The sequence below is a fragment of the Lutra lutra genome, chromosome 2 (genome assembly GCF_902655055.1).
Source record: "Lutra lutra chromosome 2, mLutLut1.2, whole genome shotgun sequence".
NCBI lineage: Eukaryota > Metazoa > Chordata > Mammalia > Carnivora > Mustelidae > Lutra > Lutra lutra.
This window is the reverse complement of record NC_062279.1, coordinates 22,248,593-22,267,769: the sequence shown is the minus strand read 5'-3', so window position 1 is coordinate 22,267,769 and position 19,177 is coordinate 22,248,593.

Here is a 19,177-nt window from a genome sequence, read left to right as displayed (position 1 = left end):
TATTACAAAGCTATCATCATCAAGACAGTATGGTACTGGCACAAAAACAGACACATAGATCAATGGAACAGAATAGAGCCCAGAAATAGACCCTCAACTCTATGGTCAACTAAACTTTGACAAAGCAGGAAAGAATTTCCAATGGAAAAAAGACAGTCTCTTCAACAAATGGTATTGGGAAAATTGGAGAGCCACATACAGAAAAATGAAACTGTGTCATTTCCTTACACCAAACACAAAAATAGACTCAAAATGGATGAAGGACCTCAATGTGAGAAAGGAATCCATCAAAATCCTTGAGGAAAACACAGGCAGCAACTTCTTCAACCTCAGCCACCACAACTTCTTCCTAGAAACATCGCCAAAGGGAAGGGAAGCAAGGGCCAAAATGAACTATTGGGATTTTATCAAGATCAAAAGCTTTTGCACAGCAAAGGAAATAGTTAACAAAACCAAAGGACAACTGACAGAATGGGAGAGATATTTGCAAGCAACATATCAGATAAAGGGCTAGTATCCAAAATCTATAAAGAACTTATCAAACTCAACACCCAAAGAACAAATAATCCAATCAAGAAATGGGCAGAGGACATGAACAGACATTTCTACAAAGACAACCAGATGGCCAACAGACACATGAAAAAGTGCTGCACTTCACTTGGCATCAGAGAAATACAAATCAAAACCACAATGAGATACCACTTCACACCAGTCAGAATGGCTAAAATAAACACGTCAGGGAATGACAGATGCTGGCAAGGATGTGGAGAAAGGGAAACCCTCCTATACTCTTACGCTGTTGTTGGGATTGCAAGCTGGTGCAACCACTCTACAAAACAGCATGGAGTTTCCTCAAAGAGTTGAAAATAGAGCTATGCTATGACCCATCAATCACAGTACTGGGTATTTACCCTAAAGATACAAATGTAGTGATCCGAAGGGGCACGTGCACCCAAACGTTTATAGCAGTAATGTCCACAATAGCCAAACTATGGAAAGAACCTAGATGTCCATCAACAGAATGAATGAATAAAGAAGATGTGGTATATATACACACAATGGAATACTATGCAGCCATCAAAAGAAATGAAATCTTACCATTTGCGATGATGTGGATGGAACTAGAGGGTATTATGCTTAGCGAAATAAGTCCATCAGACAAAGACAATTATCATATGATCTCCCTGATATGAGGAAGTTGAGAGGCAATGTTGGGGGTTTCAGGGGTAGGAAAGGAATAAATGGAACTAGATGGGATTGGGAGGGAGACAAACCCTAAGAGACTCTTAATCTCACAAAACAACCTGAGGGTTGCTGGGGGGAGGTGTGTAGGGAGAGGGTGCTTGGGTTATGAACGTTGGTGAAGGTATGTATTATGGTGAGTGCTGTGAAGTGTAAACCTGGCGATTCATAGACCTGTACCCCTGGGGCCAATAATACATTATATGTTAATAAAAAAATTTAAAAATTTTAAAAAACATTTCTAAAAAATTTATAAAAAAAGAAAAAGAGTGTATTTTGTCTGATATAAGTATTGCTACCCTAGCTCTTTTTTTTTCACTTTCATTTGCATGATAAACATTTTTCCATCCCTTCATTATTTTTTTATTTTTATTTTTTTCCCCATCCCTTTATTTTCAGTCTGTATGTGTCTTTAGGTCTGAAGTGAGTCTCTTGCTGGCAGCATATATCTAGGTCTTGTTTTTTTTTAATTCATTTGACATTCTATGTCTTCTGATTGGAGCATTTAGGCCACTTATATTTAAAGTAATTTTTGATAGGTAGGTCTTATACTATTCAGTTAATTGTTTTCTGGTTGTTTTTACATTCTTCTCTGTTACTTTCTTCTCTAGCTCTCTACTTTTGTGATGATGAGTTTTTATAGTGTTAGTTTGGCTTTCTTTATTTTTTGTGTATCTATTACATGTTCTGTATTTATGATTACTATGAGATTCATATAAAACATCGTAATGATATAAGAGCCAATATTAAATTAATGGCCTTTTAAATTCAAACACATTCTAGGGCGCCTGGGTGGCTCAGTGGGTTAGGCCTCTGCCTTCGGCTCAGGTCGTGATCTCAGGGTCCTGGGATTGAGTCCCACATCCAGTTCTCTGCTTGGCAGGGAGCCTGCTTCCTCCTCTCTCTCTGCCTACTTGTGATCTCTCTCTGTCAAATAAATAAATAAATAATATTTAAAAAAAACCTCAAACACATTCTAAAAAAAAATCTTTTAAAAACTCCTTCCATGTTTTGTGTATATGCTGTCATATTTTACATCTTTTCATTCAAAATTGTTTTATGTCTAGTTATGGCCATTTCTTTTCCATTTAAAAAGTCTCTTTAACATTTCTTACAAGGCTGATTTAGTGGTGATAGACTTCTTTAATTTTGTCTGCAAAACTTTTAATTTTTCTCCCAATTCTGAATGATAATCTTGCTGGGCAGTGCTCTTGGTTGTAGGTTTTTCTTTTCAACACTTTGAATATATCATTCTACTTCTTTCTGGCCTGCAGAGTTTCCCTTGTATGTACTCTTTCACTTTGCTGTTGCTTTTACATTTTTCTCTTCATTTTTAACCTTTGACATTTTAATTATTGTGTGTCATGGTGTGGAACTTCTTGGGTCCATGTTGTATGGAATTCTGCACTTCTTGAATGTGGATGTCTATTCCTTCCCTAGGTTAGGGACCTTTTCAGGTATTATTTCTTCGAATAAGTTTTCTGCTTCTTTCTCTCTCTTCTTCTTTTTCTGGGACCCCTGTAATGGAAATGGTTGTTCATTTGATATTGCTCAAGAGATTCCTTACCCTAACCTCATTTTTAAAAATTCCTTTCACTCTTCAGCTTGAGTTCTTTCCATTGTCTTGTGACTTTCTGTGCTTGTTTTCATGGATTAGGTAGGACAACTACTTCTCCTAAACTTGAAGGAATGATCTTGTGTATGGTTAGTCCCTATGTAGACTGTGTGTCCTTGGTGACTTTTTGGTGGCTGGCTGGAGCTGCGCCTGGTGTGGGCTGAGGGTCCCAAGGCTCACCACACTGCAGGCACCCTGGCAGGACATCTAAAGCTGAAGTGGTACAAGCTAGGTTGTCCCAGCACCAGAGGGCACCTTGGCAGGATAGCTGAAGCTGAAGTGTTATAAACTGGACTGTTCCATGACTCTGCACAGAAGATGCTCTGTGGCGCAGCTCGCACCAAGGTGGGATTGAGGCTGGGGGCTCCTGGCAAGATAGCCAAAGCTAAAGTCAGTGCAGGCTGGTGTAGTACCCAGGTTCTCTGCAGAAAATATGCACTGGTAGGATGGCTGAAGCTAAAGTGGGTCCAAGCTGGGGTGTTCTGGGATGCTTAGCATGGGGGGTGCCCTGGCTGGGTGAATGGGGCTGAAGCTGACAAGGGTGGGAATGTTATGGGGTGCTCTGAGCAGGGGTCAGTCTGGTGGGTGGCTGGATCTGAAACAGACATCTGCTGAAGGTTCTAGATCACCAAGTACCAGGGTGTCCTAGCAAGCTGTGTGAAGCTGAAGTGGTACAGACCTGGAGTTTTCCTGGGTGCTTTGTGCAGTTGTTACCTTGACATGAATGCAGGCTGGAGTTGCAATGAGTGCTAACCAGGGATGTCCTGCTGTGCACCATCCCAGATGGGTGGGGCTGGTGTTGGCTAGGGGCTCTTCTGTGTAGGGCTCACTGAGGTGACAGGCTAGTAGGACACCAGGACCATAAACTGATCTGTGCTTTCAAGGTGGAGGCATACCATAATTCATGTTGGTTTCCAGTCCCTCTGACCTAGAGAGAGTTGCAGCAGCTCCTCCACTCTTTGGCAGAATTCTAGGGCTGAATCTTTTATTAACTTAAACCATGGCTTTTATCTGTACCCAAGGATAGACAAAACTGCTCCCAGTACCTCAGTACCATCCTTACTCACTAGAGTTCACAGCATTGGGGGTGCGGGTTTCCTTAATTACTGTGTCTCCTTCTTTCGTGATGTTCTCTTTTGCTGTTCCATCTTTTGTTGTACAGAAGCTATTTAGTCAGCCCTCAGTTCTTCTTCAAGAGTCCTATAAACATGTGTAAACTGGCATGTTCTTTGGAGGGGGTGAGTTTAAGGTCTTCCTATGTCACCATTTGGATGAGAAATTCCAGTGGTTTTATTTTTGAGTGAATAAGGTGATTTGCATTGATTGGTTTTTCAAATGTTAAGCCAATTTTGCATTCCAGGAATGAATCCCTTCTCAGTTTCATAAGGATGTATTATCTCTTACATACTTTATCAAATTAAATTTGCTAAAATTTTATTTAGAATATTTGCATCCATAGTGATAAGGGAAATTGGTCTCTGGTTTCATTCTTTTATAGTATCTTTGGTTTTGTGATCAGGGTAATGCTGGTTTCATGGGAAAAGTTGGAAAGTATTCCCTCCTCTTCAATCTCCTGGAAGAGTTAGTGTTAAATTTGGTATCATCACTTCCTCAAATCTTTGATGAAATTCACCAGTAGAACCATCTGTGTTTGAAATTTTCTCCATAGGAAGGTTTTTAACTACAAATTAATCTTAAAAAATAGATATAGAATTATCTACCTCAAAAATTTTTTTTGTTGAAGTATAATTGATGTACAAAATCCTATTTGCTTCAGGTGAATATCACAGTGATTCAATATTTTTATACATTATAAAATGATGCCCACAATAAGTCTAGTTAATATCCCTCTTTTTTTTTCCATCTATCTTCTTTTTAAGTGAGTGTTAGTAAGTTATCTTTCAAGTAAATTGTCATTTTTTTAATGAGTTGCTGAGATTATTGGTATGCATTTGTACATATTATCCCCCATTACCACTATAATGGCTATAATACCTGTGATGATGTCACTTCTTTCATTTCTGGTATTGTTAACTTGTACCCTTTCTTTTTCTGATTTGTCTTTTTAAAAGTTTATTAATTTTATTGAACTTCACAAAAAACCAGCTTTTGATTTCTTTTTTTTTCTATTCTTTTTTTTTTTTCTGTTTTCGATTGCTTTGGTTTCCACTTTGATCTGAATATATCCTTCTTTCTGCTTCATTTGGTTAACTTTTTAGATTTTTGAAGTTTGAAGCTGAAAACTTTGGTTCAAGGTCTTTTTTCTTCTTCTATTATACATTTCATGCCAAAAATTTCTCCCTATGTACTCCTTTAGGAGCACCCCCAATTTTGATATGTTTATTTTCATTTTCATTCAGCTCAAAATACTTTCTAATTTCCCTTATAATTTCTTTTTTGACTTCTGTGTTATTTAGCTTCTAAATATGTGGGAATTTTCCAGACATATTTCTGTTACTGATTTATAATTCAATTCTATTTTGACAGAAAACATATACTATCCTTTGAAATCTATTGAGAGTTCAGAATATGATCTGTCTGGTAAATGTCCCATGTGTACTTGAAAAAGTATGTGTATTCTATTTTAAACTTACTTTGTTTTTAAACTAAATGAGTTTAGTTGTTTCCCAGGTAAAGCAAGATAGAATGTAAGTTATAATATTCAAGTAAATTTTAGCCACGGATAAATTTACCCTCCAACCTTCTCAAAGATGCTCATCTTCATTGAAACTTTATCAAAAGAACTTTATGCCTCCTTTTTTGGTAACTTTCAAGCATTGAGCTTCCTTTTGTCTTAATGTTTAATTTAAATCTGACTGCTGAATTAAGCTATAAATGAGAGATTTAAGAAGATAGAAGATGAATTAAATCTTGTTCATTTAAAGCACACAAATAATAGAGAGATAAATTTTATTGCTATTTGCTGTGTTTGAACTGTCAAAACTTTCTAGAATCTCCTATTCAGAATTGCATAATGAGAAATAACTTATTAAAATAAAAAATATATACATGTGCATATTTTGATTAACTGAAACATCAAAATATACTCCCTTCATGTATTCATACTCATTTTACTTTTAATTTATTAGGTCAGTTAATTTATGGGGATGAAATGTGAGCTTCAAAATCATCTGCATTTTAAAGATGAGGTGAGGTCCATAGATATTAAAAACTACAAAGCCAAAGTTAAATCTATAATTTGTTCTGATAATATTTAATCTGATGTTTTTACAGTATTGCATCATGATTGCAAATTTCACAGACCATTAGATTAAAAAAAAGGAAACTGACCTAAGATATTATTGATAAGTTAGAACATTAAAAAAGAAAAAACAAGAAAAAACTCTGACACTATTCTCCAATATGCATTCTTTTCTCTCTAGTTGAAAAATAAGGTTGGTTTTTATCAAGGCAAAGGAATTTCTTCTTACTAGATCCCTAATGTTCCTCAGCTGTTCTTTTAGCTGCTTCTCCCCTTCTCAAGACAGTTTATCCACACCATTCAAATCTTCCCCTAACAATCCCTCTCATTCTTAGCTGATGCTCTTATTTTAAATTATAATTTCACCAGTCAAGACTTCTGTAACCTGGGGCAGTTACATCATTTCTTAAATTTTTAAATTCCTTTTTGGTAAAATGGTGACAGTAACAGTACCAACTCTGTTGGGAGAAATAAATTAAGGTAATGCATTTAAAGCTCTTAGCACAGTGAGTGGCATACTACCGTCAATCAACTGGCTTTTGTTGTCTTCATTAGTGTCTATTTTTCCTTATTTCACTTTGAAAGGAAACCAAAGATTAAACTACCTCAAGTTTTATCTTTGGACCTATACATTTATCTATAATCTCACTTAATTCCATTTAGTCATCTTGGTCCACTCTCTAAGGAAATGGACTCTATCTCTAGTTTTAGCTAATCTGATCTCCTGCTGTTAGATCCTATGCTCATCCTCCCTCATAGATCTTGTCAATCATCCATCCCTCTTGCTATTCACAGGGTCCTTCATTTTAGTTAATAGAATGTCTTCAAGTCTGTCCCATTAAGAAGGAATTTTTTATTACCCACAGTATGCCCAGAGCAAGTTTTGACTCATCTTTTATTACTCTGGTTCAAGGTTTACCTCTCTATTAACATTTGTTCACCTCTACTCCTTTCTGTCTGGCTTTACCTATTGGTTTGGCAAATTCTCCCTTTTGTTCCCTTTGTATATTTCTTACATAACTATAATTCTCTTTTCTTTCTCTTTTTTTTCTCTTTTAATAGTAGACTGTTAACTACAAGAGTGTGAAGACTTATTCTTTGAATCTCCAGCAAATATCAAGTTCTCAGTACTTAGTGCTCAAGAAATAATTTAGAATATGGGAGGTTATAGAAATTGTCCTGATTTACATCTTTTTCTACTGTCTTGTCTTTATCCTTAGAAAGTCCTTGAGTTTTGTAAGAGTTTTGTTTAAGTTTTTTTTAAAAAATTGATAAAACTCAGAAAAGGCACAGACTCCTAATTTTCTTTAAGCATAAAAAGTAGCAGGAATTTAAAAGATACGAAGAAAATGGATGTTTTCCAATTTTTTTTTTTTGCCAGATCACCATCTGTCTGATTTTCACAAAATTCCATGTTCAACTGTACAGATCTATATGAAGAAAATTTGGTAAGGTATGAAATATGTATATTAAGGGATCAGAATTTTTCTTTTTGCCAGATTACCATCTGTCTGATTTCCACAAAATTCCATGTTCAACTGTACAGATCTATATGAAGAAAATTTTGGTAAGGTATGAAATATATATATTATATAATATATATTAAGGGATCAGAATTATATTTATTATATATATGTATAATTTATGTGTGTGTATATATATATATGTAAAATACATGAAAAAACAGCAAACACCCTTATTCTCAATTATAAAGGACCCTGAGGCCAAGGTATTAATATATACAATAAGGGAATCATGTTTTGAAACAATAAATTAAAGTTCACCTTAACTTTCTTTCTGTCAAGTTAATGAATGTAGATCCTGAGTTCTTCTAGAGTTTGGATAATTAACCTATGTGTTCCAGTGTGAGATGGAAGTTATTAATTTCCACTCAAGGTATTTTTACAATTATTAATGCAGAATTTCTCATCTAGAAGCCATGGCAAGCACTAGTACACCAGGTTGTTGTGGACAAGGCTCAAGAGTTCATAAAATAGATTTTTCAAAATTGGTTTTAGCCTCTTCACTGTGTCCTATTGCTTGTGCAGCCAGACTGAGAAAGAATATATTCCCTAGGATTTTAAAGAGATCTGTATTCAGGTATAGGAAAGGAAGGTTCTCACTCAACCAGGGAAGCTCATCAAATCTTTCCATGTTTTTACTATCAATCCTTACTGCCTCTGAGGAGCTTAAAACAAATAAATAAACAAACAGAACCAACTTCACAAATATAATGTTTCTAATTTGCCTAATCACTGGGTTCATCAATTAAAATGATAGTTTTTCTTACCTCCTCACCCCCACCCCCAGACCTACTAAATCAGACTGTCCATGAGAAAAGCCTGAGTATTTCTATTTTTAGTTGATGACTCTTAGGACACACAAGTTTGGGAAATACTGTGGTAAATTACCTAAGCCAGAGAATGGGAGATAGAACTAGTGTGGTAATGGAACACCCAACTGGGAAATGTCCCATTGTTCACTGCTGAAGATTTTATCAACAGGAATAATAATGTTGCTCAAATTATGCACCAGCAATTAGCACTCAAATTGACTGATAAAGAAATTGACATGGTACATTAAGTACAAACCTAAAAATATGTCAGAAAACAACTAGTCTTGGCAAAAGGCCGTAAGAATAGATTAAAATCCTAACCATCAAAACAATATTCTGGTTCTTTCTTTTCTTTGTTTTCTTTTCTTTCTTTTTCTCCTTCCTTCCTTCCTTTCTCTATTTCTCTCTTTTTCTTTTTAGAATTGACAGTGCAGCTTAACTTTCTGACATAGTTGCTTTGTTTGGCAGAAGTATTCCTAAAATATTTTATCACAAAAAAGTAGCTGTGGCAAAGGATCTGAGCCATATAAGAAAATAGTCATGATGTAAAGCCAGTTCTCATGTTGCTAAGAGGAATGATTTATTCCAACTGATGAATATTTTGTAGGCTTGGTGGATGGAAGGCAATGTGTTATATTTTCATAATGTGGGAGACAATATTTCCAGACTCTTGCCATTTGGCAGTTTAATGTTTAATGGATATTGAAATAGTATTATTTAGAAAGTCTCTAACTCTTCTGAAATGAAGAACATTTGAATTACAAAAAAGAAAGAAAAATATTTCCAAAAGGGAGCTCAAATATTGCCTTTAATAGAAAAATTCCTTTGGGGACCTGGGGACACAGTCCTAAAGAGCAAGAATATTGTGGCAGTAATAGGAATGTGTTTTCTTTCGAGTAATTTAATAAACTGATTTTAATAATAATGGTGATAACTCATACTAATAATAACTTATCCTTGCTGAGTGCTTACACCTACTTTGTGCCAGGCATTGTGCTAAGTAGTTTATACGGACTAATTTATTTAATTTTTACAAAACTTCTACAAGGAAGGAATTCTAATCTTTATTCTATAATTCAGGAAACAGAGACTTGCAAAATCAGAAAGCTGGCAAGTGGCAGAGTCAGTATTTGAATCCAGGTAGTCTGGCTCTGTGACCTCTGCTATTAACTGTTCCTCTGTAGTATTAAAGATTTGTCTTTGCTGGATGCACTGTGTACCTCACCAGATTCTTGTCCAGGGTGAATAGTGGACAGGGAGAAATAAATTGTGTGTTCTCTTCCATAGAGGGTCTTTTTCTATCCATACCTCTGGGTCCTACATCCCAGGATGTAGTAAAAGTTCAGTATATATCCTTAAAAAGAGATTGTTACAAAATCAATCAATAAGTACTACATGATAATTATGTGTCAAAACCAGGTTAACATGAGTTCCAAAACTGATGTGCTATAAAATGATATATTATTTCCTATTGCTGCTATAATAAGTTAATACCATTTTGGTGTCTTGAAATAATGGAAACATATTATTTGATAGTTCTGGAGGTCTAAAATCAAGTGTGAGTGGGGCTGGTTCCTTCCAGAGGCTCTAGGTGAGAATATGTACTTTTCTAGCTTCTAGAGGCTGTCTGCATACTTCGGCTCTCGATCCTTCCCTCTATTTTCTGAACCAGCAACAGAGCATATTCCTTTCTCTCTGACCACTGATTCCATCATCATACCCACTCTTCTCGTTCTAGACCTCCTGTCTCCCTCTTATAAGGACCCTTATCCTTATATTGAGTTCTTCCAGATCACTCAGAATAATCTCCCCATCTCGAGATCCTTTACTTAGTCACATCTGCAGAGTCCCTTTGCTATGTAAGGTAATACGTTCTTTCCAGGTTCTGGAGCTTAGGGTGTAGACACACCTCTGGGGGCCATTACTCAGCCTACCAAAATCGGATTAGTATATCCAAAGATTTGTGTATACATTTTATTTACCCTACTGAAGAAAGAGACTAATTTTTATTAATGGAGAAACTAAGACCGAGAAAAATAAGAAAGTATTGAAGAAAAACAGCTTAGACCCTTCAAAGTTTTTTTTTTAAATCTCAAATTAGAAAATGGAAACTGTGTGAAATAGCAAGTTTGCACAAGTGCCAAATAAAAATGAAAATAAGAGGCCAGCCTGTGCCTGGAGAGTCAATTGGGCAAAAAAATACATTCTAATTCCTTTTTCTGCCCTAAATGCTTTTACTTGTGGAAATTTTATAGTGATAATATCATGCACTTGACAATTCTTCTTAGGTCTTCCACAAAATCACTAAAAACTGGTAAATTGTATGCAGCTAGTCACATTTGGGAAAGAAAGAATATGAGGTCTTAGATTTAATACTCACTTTCAGGGCGTCGCACAGTAAATTTCAAAGACCTGTGTCAAGGCATATAATTGTGGAGCATTTGAGGAAAAAATTAAAAAAAATATATAAAACTAAGCAAGTGAAGAAATAAGGAATTTATAGATTCCAGCAAAAATATATACAAAGGAAGACACAATCATAGTTTATTATTTGGCTTAGAGGTAAACATTGTGAAAACATTCTGCTGGATGGATGTTGGTAACATATAAGAAGTAGTAGTATAGGGGCATCTGGGAGGCTCAATTGGTTAAGCATCTGCCTTCGGTTCAGGTCATGATCTCAAGGTTGTGGGATCTAGCCCTGTGTTCGGCTACCTGCTTGGCAGAGTCGCTGCTTCTCCCTCTCCCTCTGCCCCTTCTCTGGCTCATGCTCTCTCTTTCTCAAATAAAAAAATAAATTCTTAAAAAAAAAAGAAATGGTAGTATAAAGGGATTAAATCCTTAGTAAAACAGGAAATCAATAGATGGTAACTAAAATTGAAAAATCAGGGAATAACATCATGCACATATTGTTTAGAAATATGGAGGTGGATATCAGAGGAACTAGATTAAGTTATCAGTGGTTACTTTTAGGGATCAAGACAGGAGGAAGGTAGAGATAGGTAAAATAAGAGACTGTTATTTGCAAATTATGTTTTCAAACATAATTTGATTTTTAACTTTGTACTAGTGTGACTTTGATAGAATTTTTAAAAACTTTTTAAAAGAGCACTAGAAACAAACAAGTAAAACAATCAGCATCCTCTTAGGTATATAGTAAGCATTCAGTAAGTATTATCATTCTTACTATCATCCTTTGCTGGAGGGAGAAGACAGGAGTAGGATAAGAGTGAGTTATAGGGGTGCCTGGGTGGCTCATTGGTTGGGGGACTGCCTTCGGCTCAGGTCATGATCCCGGACTTCCAGGATCAAGTCCCGCATCGGGCTCCCAGCTCCTTGGGGAGTCTGCTTCTCATGCTCTCTCTCACTCATTCTCTCTCAAATAAATAAATAAAATCTAAAAAAAAAAAAAAAAAGAGTGAGTTATAGACTTTCATCACTTTTGGATGCCTAGGGAAGCCTTCCTTCATGTTAAGACCTCTCCTATAAATCAACCTGGCTTCTTCCTTCCTGCTCCAAAATACTGTGACCAACTTGAAAGATGAAAAAAACAAACTTACCAACATTCCAAATTCAATATACATTTACTAAGTAGCTACTGTTTTCAAGGCACCAGTGATTCAATAATGTAAGGCCTACAGGGCATGATAAACGTGTCAAGTTTTGTTAATTGCCGAAGTGAAGTACAAGCAAAGTACCATGTGTACATTAAATATAGAATAATTGGTCCAGACTTTTGGGTTCATAGAAAGATTCATGGAGGAGGTGGCATGTATGTTATTTAAGCCTTGAGAGTATGTTCATAGATTTAACTGAGAAATGGAAAGAAGGAATTCCAGAATCAGTCTTAAACTTGGCTGGACCAAGGAAGTTAGGGAGAATAGATAGGAAAACTGTTTTATGGCATTTTAGCTATACTGATAGACTTAAATTTAAAAAGTTGAAGTTTTGTTGTTGTTGCTTTAGAAAAAAATATTAACCAAGCCAAGGCTAGTGACCCCTGAAAGAAAGAGAACTGGGATTCCTCCATCTCGGCTATTGTGAAGGCTTAATATGCATGACTAGAGAGTAAATCATGGAACTTTTCAGATACTAGAGTTTTGTTAAAATATTTATCTACTGGGGCACCTGGGTTGCTCAGTCGTTAAGTGTCTGCCTTCAGCTCAGGTCATGATCCCAGGGTCCTGGGATGGAACTCTGCATGATCCCAGGGTCCTGGGATGAAGCCCTGCATTGGTCTCCCTGCTCGGCAGGAAGCCTGCTTCTCTCTCTCCTGCTCTCCCTGCTTGTGTTCCCTCTCTCTCTCTCTCTCTATCAAATAAATAAACAAAATCTTAAAAAAAAATAATTTATCTACTGATGTTTCATGTCCTATTTTTCTTTGTAGATTAATAACTTTAAAAATCTATTTAATGTGCTATGATGAGTGCTGTGAAATGTATAAACCTGGTGATTCACAGACCTGTACCCCTGGGGATAAAAATACGTTATATGTTTATTTAAAAAAAAAAATTAAAAAAATCTATTTAATGTTATTTAGTGGAGCTTCCTTTTTTTAGTCTATCAGGTTCAACCGAAGTCTACATTATATTCAATATTTTTGGAATCTGAGCAAATTAAAAAAAATATGTTTCCTTTATGAACTTTCTCAGACCAATGAGAATGTTGATTTTTCCCTTCTTTGTGGTAACAGTGACTGATTCATGAAAATCAACCTCTTATTGGCAGTTAAATCCTTGATTGACTAAAAAATACCAATGTATTTTATTTAAAAAGCAGTTTGAAAAGGTGAATACCATAAGAGGAAAAAGAGTCTTTGGGACCTTTGGTGAAAAATTAAGTTGAAAACAAATTAAATTATAAAACAGTGGCTCTTGTGGAAATTAAGTATGGGAGAAGGAAAAGCTTGACTTCCCCTGATCTGTTCACTTCCATCAAGGGAGATTCTTTTGAGTTTGGAGTAAAATCAACAGCCCAGGCCTCTTTGTATCTGAAAGGTTGCTCTCAGACAACCAATTTTTCTGTCACCAATCACCAGAGTCTCTCCACCATGATCAGCCTGTAGTCCAACAGAAGAAATCTCATTAACCCCATTATCATTATATATGTGGCTTCAATAAACACCAACAATCTGCCTCACTCTCCACACCAGCATTCTAATTTCCAATTAACTGGTCACACTCCCTATTATGTCCTAATGACCAAAGCCTCTCCATCTACAGAAACAATTCTGTTCTTCCCACTGGAATTTATGCTTTGTCATAATTTCTCTAAATGTTCCTTTTTATCCTCTCACTCTAAAAGAAACTTGGCTTTCTATTAAGAGTCTTGTCTCCCCTACAACTCTCTAAAGAGATCCTGTGGTTGCTTTGTACTCGGTCAACTCAGCTAAAGTAAAACTATGATTCTCAAAACTCTCTTCCTTGTAAGGCTCTAGGCAAAAGTTGGCAACAAGAGAAATTTCCATGGGATTTGAAAGACCAAAGTGAAGCAGTAGCCATTATGTTCTGAAGGTCAGTGAAGTATGCCAGGGCCATAGTTTCACTGCTCTCTTGGCTCATCTTATTTTCAAGGGGTAGCATGAAAACCTTCCTAATCACCTTTTTTAGTTTCTTCAAGTTCTGTGCCAGGTACATGTGTAGCTCCATGGAGAGAGTCTTCATCTTCTACATGTCACCCAAGTCTTGTCAATCTTGGAAGCCATGAGAAAGCATCAAGGGAATTGAGGAGATATGCAAGAGGGTGATTATAATGATGGCCAGGATAATTTAAAGAGAGCAAGGAGGAGGAAGAGGACATTCTGGAGATGAGAAAAAGTAAATTGTGATAGTATTAATAAATTACTTGCTCTGATAAAATTGAAGGGCTATTGCAGTGAGGATATAAAAATGCATTGGCTGGAGAGTTGTATGGTGGTAACTGGAGAGTGGGATGCATGGAATTAAGATTTTAAGGTGTGAGGATTCTATTGTTGGTAACAACCAGGCAAGGGTTAACAGTGGAAATTAATGGCTAAGATGGATTAGGAAAAAAAAAGTCATTGAAGGAAAAGCATTCAAAATATAGGGTATTAGAACTATTATCTATATGGATATTGAATTTACCAAGAGTTAATATTGGACTGTAAGTTATGATAAGTGATAGAATGCAAATGCAAAAGAATACATGTGATTTCATTTATATGAACTACAAAGAACAGGCAAAGCTAATCTAATATGAGAGAAACCTGAAGCTATTGCCCTGTGTATGTGTGGCAGGCTGGGGGACAGATGCTGTCTGGGAATGGGCATAGGTGAATTTCCTGGAATGATATAAAAGCTCTGTATCTGATTTGGTGATGGTAACATGGAGGTATAATCTGACAAAACTAATTTAAGTGCACACTTTCATCTTCACATTTTATTGTATAGAGTATACCTCAATAAGGAAAATATATAAAAACCCCAAAATGTTTAAAGAATTTTAGATATGAAAGAAAGAGAGAGGAGAAAGGGGGAAAAAGAGGCTGGCTTGCCATTGGAGGGAGTGACTGAAACAGGGATGAAAGTGTCAAGATGAAAGCAATAAGGAAAGTAATGGGTGATATAATATGAGAAAATGAAATTTGAAATTTGAAAATGAGATGGGGGACAGAGGTTAGGGAAGAATAGGGAATCTAATTGTAACCAATAATGACAAAGAAAACACCTAGCTGACTTCTAAACCCAGTTTCAGAAGGTCTGTTGGAGTATATAAAAAGCTACCAGCAACAGTTGAGGTTCGGTTAAGTAAGCAGAAACACTTAGTGATGAGTAACAAAGGAATTTATAATATGGATCAGTTTTTACACATTGGCCGGAACTGATGAAGGAGCTTATGGAAGGGTCTATCTCTGCATCTGGGGGTGGCTAAGAGTCACTGTAGGTCAGCAGTGCCCATAACTGGGAGAAAAAGCTTGACAGGGAGAAAACAAGTAAAACTGGAATGCATGAAGATAAACCAGAACCTATATATTTGTCATTGTCTTGACACCTTGACAGTGTAGTTGATGGGAAGCAGCAGGAAGATGGAAAAATCTAAAACACCATCCACTTAATCCACTACTCAAGACTGGGAAAAGACGAAACCATGCTGAATGACTTACTTTCAAATTCATGGTAAGGGGCCTTAGGTAGATTCTGTGGCAACCATATAGTTTTCTGGTCCATGTGCTCTTCCACTCTCCCATAATACTATTTTATACTTATTCATCTCTACTCAAATCTGTAACACTTCTGATTTTCAATTTCAACTTTTGTTTTTAGTTCCTACTTCACTGAGAAAATGGATCAAAAGTGATCGAAAGAATGCTTCCACAAACTTACCACTGGATCTATTCATTTATTCTATCTGTGGTCTTATGCTCTCTTCTCCCTTAAGCTACAATCTGAAGGTTGAAACCTACATTTTAAAATAAATCTCATTCCATTTCTCTACTCAAAGGCACTATTTCAGTAATTTTGTAGTCTTTTTCCCAAATTATCAATTTTTCTTCTCTAATAGGTCATTCTCATCAGCATACAAATACTTTTGTCTTTTTCATCTTAAAAACAAAAAAGAGAAAACGTAGATTGAATGTGTTTCTCTTCCAGCTATTATCCCACTTATCTGCCCTTCTTTGTGGTGAAGCTTTTCAAAAAGAATTGTCTATATGTAATTATTGTCTCTAAATCCTCTGCTTCCATTCTCTCAAAGACTTAATTCCAATTGGGCTTTAATTCCCATCGCTCCTATGTACTGCTCTTATTAAGGTCTCATCCAAAAAGAGATCATTCCTTTTGGGTCTATAGCATTTCTGTAAGTTTTATGAGAAGAGACACTGACTGCCTTTGTTCTAGAATATGTTTTAAGGATGTCTGTGTAGCTACCAATCTTGAAAGATAGAACTAGTGTGTCTCCGTGAAGATAAAAGTCAAGTAGGATTACTGCTTATTATAAAAGAATGGGATACCCTAAACTTAGGGATTTTTTGCACTAATGCAACCCACTATCTGTCTACTCATCACTGGGTCCTCTATATCATCCTGTGAGAAGTGGGGCTTGAGGACAAATATTGACACTGTATTCCATGGTTCATTTATCCATCAAGTCTCTGTTCAAACGTAAACTGAGAGATGGTTTCAATGAATACCCCTTTCATTTGAAACTATCATGGTGGGGAACCTGGGTAGTACAGTCAGTTAAGCATCTGACTCTTGGTTTCTGTTCAGGTCATGATCTCAGGATCCTGAGATTGAGCCCCATATTGGACTCCATGCTCAGTGTGAAGTCTGCTTAAGACTCTCTCTCCCTCTCCTTTTGCCCCTCCCCACTGCTCTCTCTCTTAAATAAATAAACAAATCTTGTGGCTTTTTTTTTTTAAGCTATCATCATCACACTCTTTATGCTCATTTTCCTCCCAGCACTTATCACATGTTCCACCTTATATCATTTACTTATTTAGTATGTTTATTGCTCATTGTCTGCCTCCCTCATCTTCTTGGAGACAGAGATCTTTTTCTGTTTTGTTCACCAACATATTCCTAGTGTCTAAAACAGGATCTGTCTCATAGTAGCTATTCAATAACTATTATGTTAAAAGAATAAGTAAATTTACCTTTTAATCTTTCCTAGATTTCTACCACTGGCTTTTTTTTTTTTTTAAGTAGGCTCAACCCCCAGTGTAGGAGCCCAGCAGAGCATGAACTCACAGCCCTGAGATGAAGACCTGAGCTGAGATCAAGAGATGGATGCTTAACCATCTGAGCCATCCAGGTGCCACTCTACCAGTAGCTTCTTTAAATTTTGCTGTGAATATTCTCTATGCACTTCAGTCAAGGTTTTGAAAATTCATTCAAATACAGTGGATAACTGAACATATTTAAAAAAAAAAAAAGAGGGTGCCTGGGTGGCTCAGTGGGTTAAGCCGCTGCCTTCGGCTCAGGTCATGATCTCAGGGTCCTGGGATCGAGTCCCGCATCAGGCTCTCTGCTCAGCAGGGAGCCTGCTTCCCCCCCCACTCTCTCTGCCTGCCTCTCTGTCTACTTGTGATCTCTCTCTGTCAAATAAATAAATAAAATCTTTAAAAAAAAAAAGAATCTCTTAAAAAAAGAAAAAAAAGAAATCTGCATGGAAGTTTCCTCCATAAAAAAAATTCATTCAAAACAAAGTAAATTTTAAGGTTTAATGTAAGATATAAACATTGAAAAGGACTTGTCAAATTTTCTAGCATTTTTATTTTTCTCTGGTTAAATCTTACATATTTGATAACATTTGAATTTGTCCCATGGTCATGATCTAAAACAATAGAAATTTCTACTTTCAACAGAAATTGAACACATCAATCTCTGTTCCACAGGTGTTGATCCCAAAGGCACTCTTCAATAAACATCCTGCCTGCTAACCTCCATTTAGGAATTTGCTTCGCAGGCAACCTAAACTGATCCGTGATACTTGATACTAGGAATGTTTTGAGAAAACAGGTGTTAAGATTGGGTTTGGAGGTGCATTACTCACTTTCTGCTGGCAATGAGGACCTCCTAACCAGTAGAAGATAGAACAGAGATAGCCCCCAGCTATCTAGCCCCTCTGTCTAATTGTTAAAAACTTTTATCAGTAGTGATTTGATATGGCATGCCAATTAAGGGACTGAATTAGCTGTTCTGATGTATTGTGAGTCTAATAAATATGGAGGAAACTGTAAGTTAAAGGTTAATGAGATGCTAATATGGCTCATCCTTCTGTATTGAAATGCCCAACTCTTTTTTGCTTGGAGATAATCTAGAGGCATTTTTCATTTAAGACATATTCTTTTCTCAGGATCTGTTCTTATTCCCTACTAAGTCACTGGGTCTATATCTAGGCTCACTCATAGAATAGCCCAGTTAGGAATGATAAAGGAGGAAAATGACTCTATCCAAAAGGACTCTCAAGACTTTGCCAGTCGTATGCCAACAAAGCCAAGAAAATATGTGTTGTATTTAAATTTGAGGGCTTTTGACCAAAAGGGCAAATGTGTAAAGTTGGATAAGTAAAAATTTATTAATTTGATATCATTCTCCCACCATACTAGATTAACATCTTGGTAATGACACTAGGAGATGGTATAAATTTACTTTTAGGATGTCTCCTAGAAGCATCAAATAATCAATAGCCTATGTTAACTTAAGTTGAAATGCCAGATATCACTTTGGCAGAAGGGAAAGACTGTTTAAAACCTGAGGGAAGGGGCACCTGGGTGGCTCAGTGGGTTAAAGCCTCTGCCTTCGGCTCAGGTCATGGTCCCAGTGTCCTGGGATCGAGCCCCACATCGGGCTCTGTGCTCTGCAGGGAGCCTGCTTCCCCCTCTCTATCTGTCTGCCTCTCTGCCTACTTGTGATCTCTGTCTGTCAAGTAAATAAAATCTTAAAAAAATAAAATAAAATAAAATAAAACCTGAGGGAAGTGGGCATGTTATGTAAGGCAAAGAGATATACCAGGTGATTATGTGTCATGGAAAGACCCAGAGGGTAGACCATTTATTAAGGCTATAAAGAATGTACTCTTGAAAAAAAAAGTACTATTGAAAGGGTGACCAGAATCACTAAAATTAGTATCACTGGTTTTCCTCTGTAGGACAGGCTGAAAATAAGAGAGGATACTAGAGAATTAGGGTAACTGATAGCAATAGGGATGATAGGATTCTGAAAAAATAGAGGCCATTTGATAGCATTAACTATTAGAAGTTAGATAGAAACAATTTTCATATTTCATGGTATAGTAGAAGGAGAAGCAAGGGCTCTACAAA